Below are 12,508 nucleotides of genomic sequence, written 5' to 3'. Positions count from 1 at the left end.
AATGAAATCAGTCACTTTTTCTTTAACACCTTGTTTACAATACATTAAATCAATCAAAGTAACTTTAGGACTTATATTGTTTTGAAATTGTTGAATGAAAGCATTTGCCAGTTGTTCGAAAGAAGTAATAGAATAAGAAGGCAACGAGCAATACCATTGTAGGGCTTTATCTCATAATGTTCTAGTAAATAGTTTTGCAAGCAACCTTTGGTCATAAGCAAAATCGGTACATATTGTTCGAAAAGTTTTAACATGTGTTAGAGGATCACCTTTACCATTATAAAGCTCCAAATGCAGGATTTCAACATGCTTAGGAGGGATAGCTCGAACAATGTCAAGAGAGAGTGGGCTCGCAACATCAAATGTGGGCACACTAAACTTAGATTGATTCATAGAGGCAATTTGTTGCTGTAAAGAAGAGACAGTTTGTGCAAGATTGTTAATGGTCGCTTCAGTCGAAGAATTCATATTAGATGTGTTAGATTGTGATGGAGGTATTATGTTATTGAAAGAAGGTATTGATTGAGAGTAAGGTGGTGGGACACTATGATAGTTAGTCATAGGAGATGATTGGAAAGGAGGAACACTGCAAGGAGGAATGGAATGGTTAAATGAATTGCCCCCTTGCGTCATGTTCATTTGTGGAGATGTAATAGGAACACTCATTGAAGGAATGAATGAAGAAGTCGGATTGAATGAAGGCAGAGGGTTAATTGAAGAAGAAGGATTGCCCCCATGAGTGGTGATCATAGGCAGAATGTCTTGTATAGAAGTAGTCATTATGTTTGATGTAAAGGTAGGTATACTAGCAATAGAAGTCATTAAAGGAATAGAATGATTGACTTGAGTAGGAGGTTGTGTATAACCCAAAGTTTTAGCACAACTCTTCATAGGCATCACATTCGAATCCACAATGTGTGCAATACCATGCAAAATATCAATTCCATTCTTATCACTTTGAACCATACGTTTTAGACCCTCAATTAATGAAAGAGCTTGACTATCGGGATACTCTTGAGACATCCATTGCTGAAAATCACCAAATTGGTTATCCAATTTTGAAAGTTGTTCCACAGAAACCTCATGGAGAGCTTCTTCATCATTGGGAGGATTAGAGGAATTACCCATGTCCTCGTTAAAAAGGCCATTCAAATTAGGTTCCATCTCCTCGGTAATTAAACCTTGGAAAGACTTAATTCTAAGGCTTTGTCTAACGGGAATAGTGTAAGTAGGGCTTATTGTTGTAAAAATCATGCACTAGAGAGAGAGAAAATTTTGAATTTAGAGGATGTAAATTTCAATAAAATCAGCGAATCTCCTAGATTTAAGCTGTTCAATGCAATCACGACAATCTCCCGAAATTTCAGAAAAAATGTCAGGGACCGTGGCGCTCGGGGTGCACACGGTCCTCGCAACTTTTTTTGAAATTTGCAGGGATGAAAGTTATGATGATATTAAAGCTAATCTGAAAAAATTGAGTGATTTTACGATCTGTAGATAGGCCAAATTAAAGTTGCAATCTCAAAATTGAACCCTACCAAGATTGTTGGAAAATGCAAAATTTGAATTTTGAAAAAGAGAGGGAAACTGAAATTTTGAATTTTATGATTTTAGAGGGAATACTGAGAGCAATGCAAGTTTTGAATTTTAAAAGTTGACTCAATTTCAAGCAAAATTCAATTTTGAAAGCGGAAATCACAGTTGGTGTAATTAAACACTTAATTTCAAAAGTCACAAATTGCAAGAATTTGAATAAAGCACTGAAATTTTGAATGAATGCCAACACACTTTTCAGATTTAGGACAGTAAGAAACACAATTTTGACACAAAATTTCAATTTTAATAATTTTTGAATGATTAGAAGCCTTAATCCAAGCAATCACTAGACCAACTTTGACTTTAATTTTGAAAGTGTTGTAATTGATGAAATCAGCCAAAATTCCGGATTTTAGCAGAAAAATACAGTAAGATCTAGCTCCCGAAATTTCGGAAAAAATGTCGGGGACGATGGCGCTCGGGGTACACACGGTCCTCGCAACTTTTTTCCAAATTTTCAGGGATGAAAGATATTATGATTTTGTTGCAGAATCCAAAGTTACAGCTGATTTGGAGATGTTTTGATCAGTGAAATTATCAGTCAAAGGTTGAATCAAGAGGGTTTTAAAAATTAGGGTTTTGACACTTAACCACTTAATTTTCAAAATTAAAGCACAGATATGATTTGATAATTTGCAGTAGAAGGGTAGATCTGAAACAAGCATTAACAATTAAATATTTCGCAAGCTCAATTACTAAAAAGAAAATTTAGGGTTTTTATGCAATTAACCTCTAAAATTTGCAAAAGATCAAACATGGAAATGTAATCAAGGAATCCAATTTTTAGATCAAACTGTGAATAATCAGAAAGGATGTTCACATCGGGTTCACCAAAATGTAAAGTAGAAAATCGTGAGTGAACCCCAAGTGTTTCCCCCACCACTCCGAAGAGAGGGGAAGGAGGTCACTAGGGTTGACGGTTTTCACTTAGGAGAGACTTTACATTCAAAAGAGGGGTTGAAACCCACAAGATCCAATCCCACACAATGCAAGATTGGATTCTAAATGAGTTTCAAGGGTTGTGACAGCAAGGCTACCCTCTTTTGTAAAGAATGTAGATAGAAGGATTAAGCTAGGAATGCATGAAAAGTGAGAAAGATTCGCTTATAAATAGAGATAGGAATATAGGATGAAGCTGGGGACCTGGAATTAGCAGTAAAATGTCAAGACGGTTCTGTCCTGCAAATTTGAGCGAAAGTTGACGAGACGATGGCGCCCGGCATGCACACGGTCCTCCGAAAAATCCACGAAACGAAGGGGGATCTGTTCGTCTCTGCACAAGGATTCCAGATCTTCAATTACAGCCGCGTACCTGCAACCTACACACAGAAAAGTGAAGATGATTGGGGGGTTAGGGATTAGGGGTTTGCCCTTAGGTCAAACCCAGGTTTTGGAATTAACCAAGAAATGAGAATGCTGTAAATGTAAATGATTATAATGTAAAACAAGTACTAGTACCTTGTTGTAAGAATGTTTGTATTCTTACATGCGAAGGTGTAGATGTTGTTGTATGTTGTATGCTGTATGTGATCTCCTCTTCAATGGTTGAATCCTTGTCTTGAATGCAACACTTAGCCTTGAATGGAGACTTAGAATGATCAATTGCTTGAAGGAATGCTTGAATATCGTTTCCGTGTTTTGTACACATATGTCCTTCCTTCCTAAAATGGGAGAGGAAATGTAGTTTAAATACTTGCCAATTAGGGTTGAAAGACTGATTTTTTTCCGACCTTAGGCCGACTAGGAAAGATTATTTTCCAATTTGCAAACATAAAGACCCGAGACCCAAAAGAGACCGGGCCCAAAAATAGGGCCCGGGACCAGGGCGTTGGGCGCCATGGTCCTGGGGGACCAGGGCGGTGGGTGCCATGGTCCCAAAGGACCAGGGTGCTAGGTACCATGGTCCCACCTCTAGGGACAGCAGGGTGCAAGGAGGATCAGGCCACATTGCTGAAAAATGCAGTTTTTGATGTCATGAACAAGTTTCGGGGTCTCCATTCAAGTTCAGTGTTGCGTCTCCATCGTGAAGACCCAAATGCGGTCGAAATTGCAAGTGTCGCAATTTTAGGACGCTACATGTCCTAACTCCACTATTCTTGGTTGCAGGTAATTTTCTCTTAGAAAAGCACATGTAGCTTCCAAGATGGCATATGAAGAATGGACTGCTAGTTAATTGATACTAAGATATGCATATGCAAATGATATTAAGCTAAACATGATATCAAGCTATGATAAAATTCTAAAATTGCTAATTGCTTCAAACTCAAACTCATGGATAAAAGAAAAAGACTCCTAGACTCACTACAAGATTAGCTATTAGACTATTAGTTTCAAAATGTCTTAGGAGGCCTCTTTTTATAGATTATTGAGTGCAAAAGATGATGTGGTAGAGATCAATGGTCATGATTAAATGTTACAGATTGGATCTCTATGAGAAAGAGGTTGAGATGTGAGAGAGAAACGGGGAAGATGTTCCTCCTACACCTACAGGATGGAGGAAAAGGGGGAAGGGGAAGACAAGTGTCACTCATCTCACCTTGACTGAGTCGAACACTTTCAACATCAAAAGGATATAGGATAGTTGGAGAAGATGTAAGGATGAGAGGACAAGTGGATTCAAGTCCTCCTAAGATATAGGAAAGTTGGAGAGAATATAGAATAAGGTTAGGAAATATGTGTACATATAGAATATTTCATTTGTTTTGGAAGTTGAAGATAAGTGGCTAATAAATATTCTATTTTTAGTTTATTTTGTTGAATTAATTTAGCCACATGATAGATGAGTTGGCAAAGAGGAAGAGATGTGGAGATGAAAAGGTGAGTTAGAAATGAATTAAATAATTAAGAAAATTATTTAATAAATGAGACTGTAGGATAGAAGAATAATCATTAAATATTATATATTTAATTGATTTATTAAAAAAAAAGTTAGATGAATTAATTAATAAAATATTTAAATTAAATTAATTAATAGAAGGTATGAAATGAATTAAATGAATTTATCTTTTCAAATAAACTATTTAATAGAAGAATAAATATTAAATAAATGTAAAATATTTTTTTAATTTCTCATATCCATTTTTATGTGCATACACTAAGTATCCAAGTTATGATTAATAACAATACCAATATATTCATTTAATTTGGTGAAGTTGCCAAAGGCAACCAAATTTAAGACTTAAGATTTAGATGGAACAAATTATAGAATCTCAAGATTATACAATCAACATTGTATTGTTTATTATTTAACCATTCTTAGTTATTGGATTGAAGATTAAAGTTTAAAATACTGATGCCATGCACATGAGGAACATGTTATATCGAATCTGAACTTCTATATATCAAAATGTCAAATAATTACAAGTGTACATGTGCATATACAAAAATGACATAAATGCCAACTCAAACAAAATGTATGTCGATATATGGAAATGTATGTCCATATACAAAATATACATGCCAGCTAGACATGTAAGCATCCCAAAATGTTCTATAACATCCTAAACTATTGATGGATCATCAAAATCAATCCTCTTTGCAACATTGCTCATCTTTGAAGGATCCTGCACAAGAAAAATCAAACCACAATTAAGATTATTTATATTATATAATTTATATTGGAAAAGTTAACATAAAAATCAATATACATTGAACTATAATTGAACTCTCAAATTGAATTCTTGATTACCTCATCTCCACATTTTCTCTTCATCTTGGAAGGAGTCCTAGAATATGTCTTCGCTAAAGAAGGTATGTCATCAATATTTTTGTATACAACCTATATATGTTCACAAACATAACATTTCAATACAAGTTAGCATATAATTGTAAATGTTAGGAACAAATTATATCTTCTAAACACAAAATAAAATAAACATATATACCTGAGGCATCTCTTCTATTTCTCCAGGTATAGTGGTTGTAGTCAATAAGGATATGAAGCCAAGAATTCCCTGTACATAAAGATGAAAAGTATGTGAAAATATCAATCCATGTACATACATGTATAATCATTATGTTATTTAAACTCTTAATTCAATAATGTTTACATTCAATTTTACCTTTCCCTTGTCTTTGAATGCACTACCAGAGCCATAATCGTGTCACACCACACACACACTACTTGTGTCCTACAAGAGTAAAATAATATAAACATGCAAATTAATATATAGCTTAATTAATGAAAAATTAAATGATGAGCATGTATGTACAATAAAAAGTGTAAACGACTAGGTGCAATAATATATGTACTATATAACTGTCAAGGCCACATTAAATGACCATCAAGGTTCCATCATGGACCTATGTTAACTCCTCCTCAATCATCAACTGTTAAATAAACCATGTATATAAACATTAATACTTAATACTATCTCTTATAAATATTAATTTAAAATAAAATGCACTATGAAATTACAAGTCTTACCAATACATCATCAGTGTATGATGAAGGTACCTCCTCGCCTCTAGCATGCAAGGACTCTCTAGGGTATCCTCTAGTCCTTGCCATCACATCTAGTGCATCGGGCATATCATACACCTCATAATCAACAACTTCTATAGAAGGATCAACATGATCTCCAATAGGATCTAAGCATACTTGCCCACACATAGCACAAGTATGTGGCACATAAATATGTAGAGGCAAAGAGGACGTGTCAGCACCACTAGATCCACCACTAGCATCACTAAAAGGCTGAGCTAGTGCCCTAGCCTAAGAAACCAAAAGGCTACTCAAAGAGTGAATAGCTGATATAATCTGTGATGCTTCCTCGATAATGATATCTGGATGGTGTACTAGAGGTGGGGGATCAATGGGAAGAGGGGAACATATGGGCCCTATAATACTTGAACTACCCCACGTCTATCTTGAGGCATACCTAAACCCATACCCTGGAAAGGCTTGATGTCAAAGTAGTTGACATGCTTGCCCAAAACAAACTCAACATACAATTTTTTAATGAAATAAAACTAGACATCAAGATTGTTGTTGGATGGTTTATCAAAAACCATCCACCAACGATCCCAAAGGTTATTTACAATATCTTTGTTTGTACACCATTTGATGGAAAGTTTTTTTTTTCATATCTATGGGCTATCTAGTGTGGAGATTGACAAACAATGTGAGAATATCAACTTTCGATATCTCAAGCTCCTTGACCTGATCATAAGTCAGGCCATTTGCATATCTAGCCATCATGGAATCTTGCCACAAAAGAGCGACATTGTGCTCTATGGTCACGATTTCTACATTGTTTATTATGACATTAAGAGCATCTAACATTGGGGTTAGGCGAGGGATTCTATTGTATACATTTGTAATGCACCTTAATTGATTCAAATTTTGACCAATTAAATCTTGAATTGAGGGGGGGTTTGATAACAAAGGGTTTGGTGGTTGTGGTGTAAAGCTCTCAAGTCAATAGATAATAAGATGAGAGGGGGGGGGGGGGGTGAATCATACAAACTTAATCTTCAATATATTCAATAGATTCAATATCGGTAGCATATACTAGAGAATATAGTTAAAACTTTAAAACATTTAAACTCATGAACATATAACATCACAACACATATAACACCAGATTTAACGTGGAAACCCAAATAGGGAAAAACCACTGTGGGATTTTGGACCCACTAAGAAATATACTCTTCTAGAGTTTGCTCGGTTAAAAGCAAATCCTATTAAAGATTACAAACACATTGCTAGATGTGACCCGATTAAGGGATTTCCCTCAGATCTGTTAGGATCTTGCACTTTGTTAGAAGTGACCTTGTCAAAGGATTTCAAACACTCATTTAGAATGTTACCTTGCTAGAGGGTTTACAAATAAGACTGTTAAGTCCATTCGGTTAAGATATTTTCTGTTACTTACAAAATAAACAACAGTAATAAAATATATCTGCAACTTCACATCTAAAATGCTAAAGCAGATCCTATTTGCTCAAAATAATCTTGTCATAAGACTTATCTTGTCCCTTGTTGGGCTTCCTAGGCTTCTCAATCTGTTCTTCAATCAGATCTTCAAGTTTTTTTTCTCGGTAAATATTACTGTAGCATCAATGTACATACATTTTCCCACATCCATTGTTCATTGACAATTCCTTATTTATAAACAATTCTAACCGCTTAATCTCCTTGATCACATTTCCCATGATCAATCTTAGCCATCAAACCTTCAAACTTGACCAAGTTCAATGTATCCTTTGATCTGAAAAACATTTTACCTTACCTTGGGACTTGCATTCCTTTCTTGGAACTTGTGCTCGGTTATTGTGGTTCAATCTGTGCTGTAGATCTTCCTCTTTATTTTCCATAGCAATATATTCTTAACAAACTTCATGCGTGACATACCAATCATTTAATCAACTCCAGCTCATCATCGTCCTTCATTAAATAATGCTTGTATTCATCCAATGCGATCTGTTATAACTCAGTTGTTACTCGGTTAACACTGAACTTCACTCGGTAGACATTCTGCCTTCTTTAACCGATATCGATAACCTTAGGGTTTATCGACTAGGTACCTTAGGGTTTACCGACTAGGTTCTTTGCTCAGTGACATAGTATAGTATTAAACTTAAAACCAACAACATATTTAGGATATCAAAACAATCAAAACAACATGATCTCATCATTGTCAAACTCGGTAATAGTTGCCCATTGAATAACTCCTTTCTCCCCTTTATTATCATATTCTTTCTGTGTCACTTATCGACCTCTTAATTTTCATCAAAACATATTTCTCAAGATATGGCAACATCATACTGAATTAGAAAATCAATTTCTTGACATCAATGATAAAATAATATTATTAAGATAGTAATCATCCTTCTTCAGTTATATCAATAATCTCCAACAACCTTCTCAATATCCTTATTGAAATGCCAACAATCTTTCTTTCTATTGTAATGCGAACAATCTCCCCCTTTGGCATTGATGGCAAAACCAACTTGATTTGATTCAATTTTTGGATTCTGATTGCTGTGTCAACTTCTTCTAAAGTCTTCTCCTCCAGTCATTAGTCTTCACCCCCAGTCATTAGTCTTATGTTATCTTCTCCATTTTCTCCATTTAGTCTTCTCCCCCTTTGACAACAATGCCAAAAAAGAAAACTAATTTAGGGTTCCTTCTCTTGTGAAGTGATTGCCTCGCTGCGTTACACATGTATCATTTCAGACTCGGTCAGAGCAACTTGTCTCTATTCATAATTCCCTGCACACCTTTAGAAAATCTCCTAAAGTGCGTAAATCAACATCAACCAACAAATAATATTCTATAGAGTCATGTAATTGACACTTTCACCAAACTCTGTCAGTGAATAGAAGATAGGGGTAGGACCCCTAACTTGCTTCTGAGATACTCAAAAGTGTCTCTTGGTAGTGGCTTTGTGAAGATGTCTACAATTTGTTCCTTTGAACTAATATATTCGAGCACAACTTTCTTCTCTTGAACTTCTTCTCTGAGATAATGATACTTTATAGACATATGCTTTGTCTTAGAGTGCATTACTGGATTCTTTGAAATGTTAATGGCACTAGTGTTATCAGAAAATATAGTTACTGGCTCGGTAACCTTTTCATTTATACATTCCAATAGTTGTTTGATCCATGCTATGTTGGTACAATTCAATGCTGTAGCGACATATTCAACTTCAGCTGTTGACTGTGAAATGCATCTTTGTTTCTTGCTAAGCCAACTTACTAGTCTATTTCCTAAGAAGAAAACTCCACCACTTGTGCTTTTCTAGTCATCAATGTTCCCTGCCCAATCACCATCAGTATAAACTTTTAAATCAAAATCATTCCTCTTTTCATATACTAAGCCATAATCTTCAGTACCTCTCAGGTATCTAAAAATTCTCTTGGTTGCTGTCATATGGGTTTCTTTGAGATCTGCAGAAAATCTTGCAACTATTCCTACTGCATGTGCTATATCCTATCTGTCGTAAACAACATATTGCAACTTTCCAATCATAGATCGGTAAAGTGTCTCATCAACATATGCAGATTCATCATTCTTTGATAGTTTATAGTTAGTAGTCATAGGAGTACTTACCGGTTTAAAATCCTCCATTTTAAATTTCTTCAGGATTTCCTTTATATACTTGGATTGAGTAATGAAAATCTCATTTTTCATTTGTAGTATTTGTAAACCTATGAAATACTTTATCTCACCGATTAATGACATCTCAAATTCTTTGCACATTTCATTTCCAAAGTTATTGCATAGAGAATCATTTCCACAAAAAATAATATCATCAACAAATATGGCTGAAAGCAGTATACCATTGTTCTCATCATTCTTCATATACATGTTGTTGTTTTCACTTGTCCTATAAAACCAATCTTGATTAAGTAAGACTGCAGTCTCTCATACCATGCTCTGGGTGCTTGCTTTAGACCATATAATGCTTTGTTCAACTTACATACCTGATCTTTATTGTTGTCTTCAACAAATCTTTCAGGTTGTTCAATATAAACTTCTTCTTCTAATATACCATTTAAAAATGCAGATTTAATATCCATTTGATATACTTTGAAATTTTTGAAAGCAACATATGCCAACAATGTTCTTACTCCCTCAGGTCTAGCCACAGGTGCAAAAGTCTCACCATAATCTATTCCTTCTTCTTGAGAATAACCTTTGCAAACTAGTCTTGCTTTGTTCTGAATGACCTCACCTTTTTCGTTTAGCTTATTTCTAAAAATTGATTTTGTACCGATTATATTTTTGTCCTTCAGTCTTGGAACCAATGTCCATGTTTCATTCTTCCTAATTTGATAAATCTCTTTTGTCATAGCATTTACCCAATATTCATTATTAAATGCCTCTTTTACTATTCTTGGTTCAAATTCAGATATCAGACATGTGTTCTGTCTTAGTTTGTTCCTTGTCATTACTGGATCATCCTTATCTCCTATAATTTGAGTTGATACATGATTTCTTCTGACATATTTGGCTAATATAGGCTCGGTAGGCTCTGTATAATCTTCTTCATTACTTGGTAACTGGATACAATCTTCAGGTTCTTCAACAACTTTCTCGGTAGGACTTCTTGGTTGAACATACATAAATTCTTCATAATTTTCTGGTTCTTTGGAATTTCTTTCATCATTTCTTTTTGCAAATTCATCAATTTTCACATTTTCTCTTTCCACTATTTTGTTAGATGATTTGATCAAACATTTAAATGCTTTACTTCTAGAAGAGTAACCAAGAAACGTTCCTTCCTCACTTTTCTGATCAAACTTCCCATTTTTGTCATCTTTGTGAACATAGCATCTACTTCCAAAGATTTTAAAGTAACTTACATTAGGTTTCTTGTCATACCAGATTTCATATGGTGTCTTCATAGTTCTTTTCTTTAGTTGTACTCAGTTCAGGGTGTAAACTGTACTGCTTATTGCTTCTCTCCAGAATGTTTGAGGTACCCTCTTTTCAATCATTAGGGTTCTAGCGCAATCTATAATAGATCTATTTCTTCTCTCAGCTATCCCATTTTGCTATGGAGTTCTAGGTGCAGATACTTGCCTTTTTATACCATGATCATTGCAGAATAAGTTAAATTTGTCAGAAGTGAACTCTCCTCCTCTATCAGATCTAAGACATTTCAGCTGTCTTCCTGTTTCATTTTCAACTCTTGCCTTGTACCATTTAAAAATTTGAAAAACTTCTGATTTCTCTTTTAAAAACATAACTGACATCATCCTTGAGTAATCATCCACAAATAATATGAAATATTTATCATCATAATAACTCTGAAACTTTCATGGAACCACAAAGATCAGTGTGTACAAGATCTAAAATTCCTTTAGAGGTGTAGGACTTACTTATAAATCTTGATTTTGTCATCTTACCCATCTCACATCCTCGGCACATAGCATTCTCAGGTTTTTCCAAGCTCGATAGACCTCTTACACAATGCTTCTTACTTATTTTGATCAGATTATCAAAATTTACATGACAAAACCTTTTATGCCATAACTAGGTTTCTTCTATTTTAGCATATAGACATTTGTTCCGAGTTGAGTCAAGATGAAATGTATTACCTCTTGTTTGAGGCCCGATAGCAGCTAATTTTCCATGTTTGTCATGAACTTTGACAATTCCCTTCTGAAATTCTATTCGGTATGCTGTATTGTTTAGCTGTGCTACACTCAACAAATTGTATTTCAAACCTTCAACCTAGTATACATCATTACATTTAGCATTGTCAAGAAGTATGATAGAACCTTTACCTTTCATCAAACATGGGGCATCATTACCAAATCTTACATAACCTCCATCATCATCTTCTAGTTTTACAAGCTTGTGTTTATCACCTGTCATGTGATGAGAGCATCCATTGTCTATGATCCAAGAATCATTATTATTTATGTGAGATATTAGGGCTTTTTCTTCATACCTTTCTTCATCTGATCCATCTTTAATAGCCACATAAACAACTTCCTCTATTTCAATTTCATCAGATTTATCATCATTGGATTGCTCATCAGCTACTAGGCATGTCTTTCTATCTCTCCTTCTAAAGTCTCAGTGTTCTCTATAGTGATTGTCTTTATGTCTGTCTTCTCGGTATTCTCTCTTTTCACTAGATTCTTTGTCAGGGCAGTTAGAAGCCATATGTCCTATTTTATCACAATTGAAACATTTCAAAGGTAGCTTTCCTTTATACTTACCTTTGCCTCTCGGTAACCTTCTGGCCAATAGTGCTTCAAACTCTTCTTGCTTTCTGATTTCCTCATATAGTTTGTGTACTTCTTCCATGTTTTTATGAAATCTTTCACTTGCTCCATTGTGATTTACTTCAAAATACTTATTCGTTCTATTATTATAGTCATTAGATTCACCAAGATGAAAAGAACTGAATGCAAATTCAACTTTATTTACCGAAGACACACTGTTATC

The sequence above is a fragment of the Cryptomeria japonica genome, chromosome 11 (assembly GCF_030272615.1).
Source record: "Cryptomeria japonica chromosome 11, Sugi_1.0, whole genome shotgun sequence".
Classification (NCBI taxonomy): Eukaryota; Viridiplantae; Streptophyta; class Pinopsida; order Cupressales; family Cupressaceae; genus Cryptomeria; species Cryptomeria japonica.
This window is presented reverse-complemented; position numbering follows the sequence as displayed.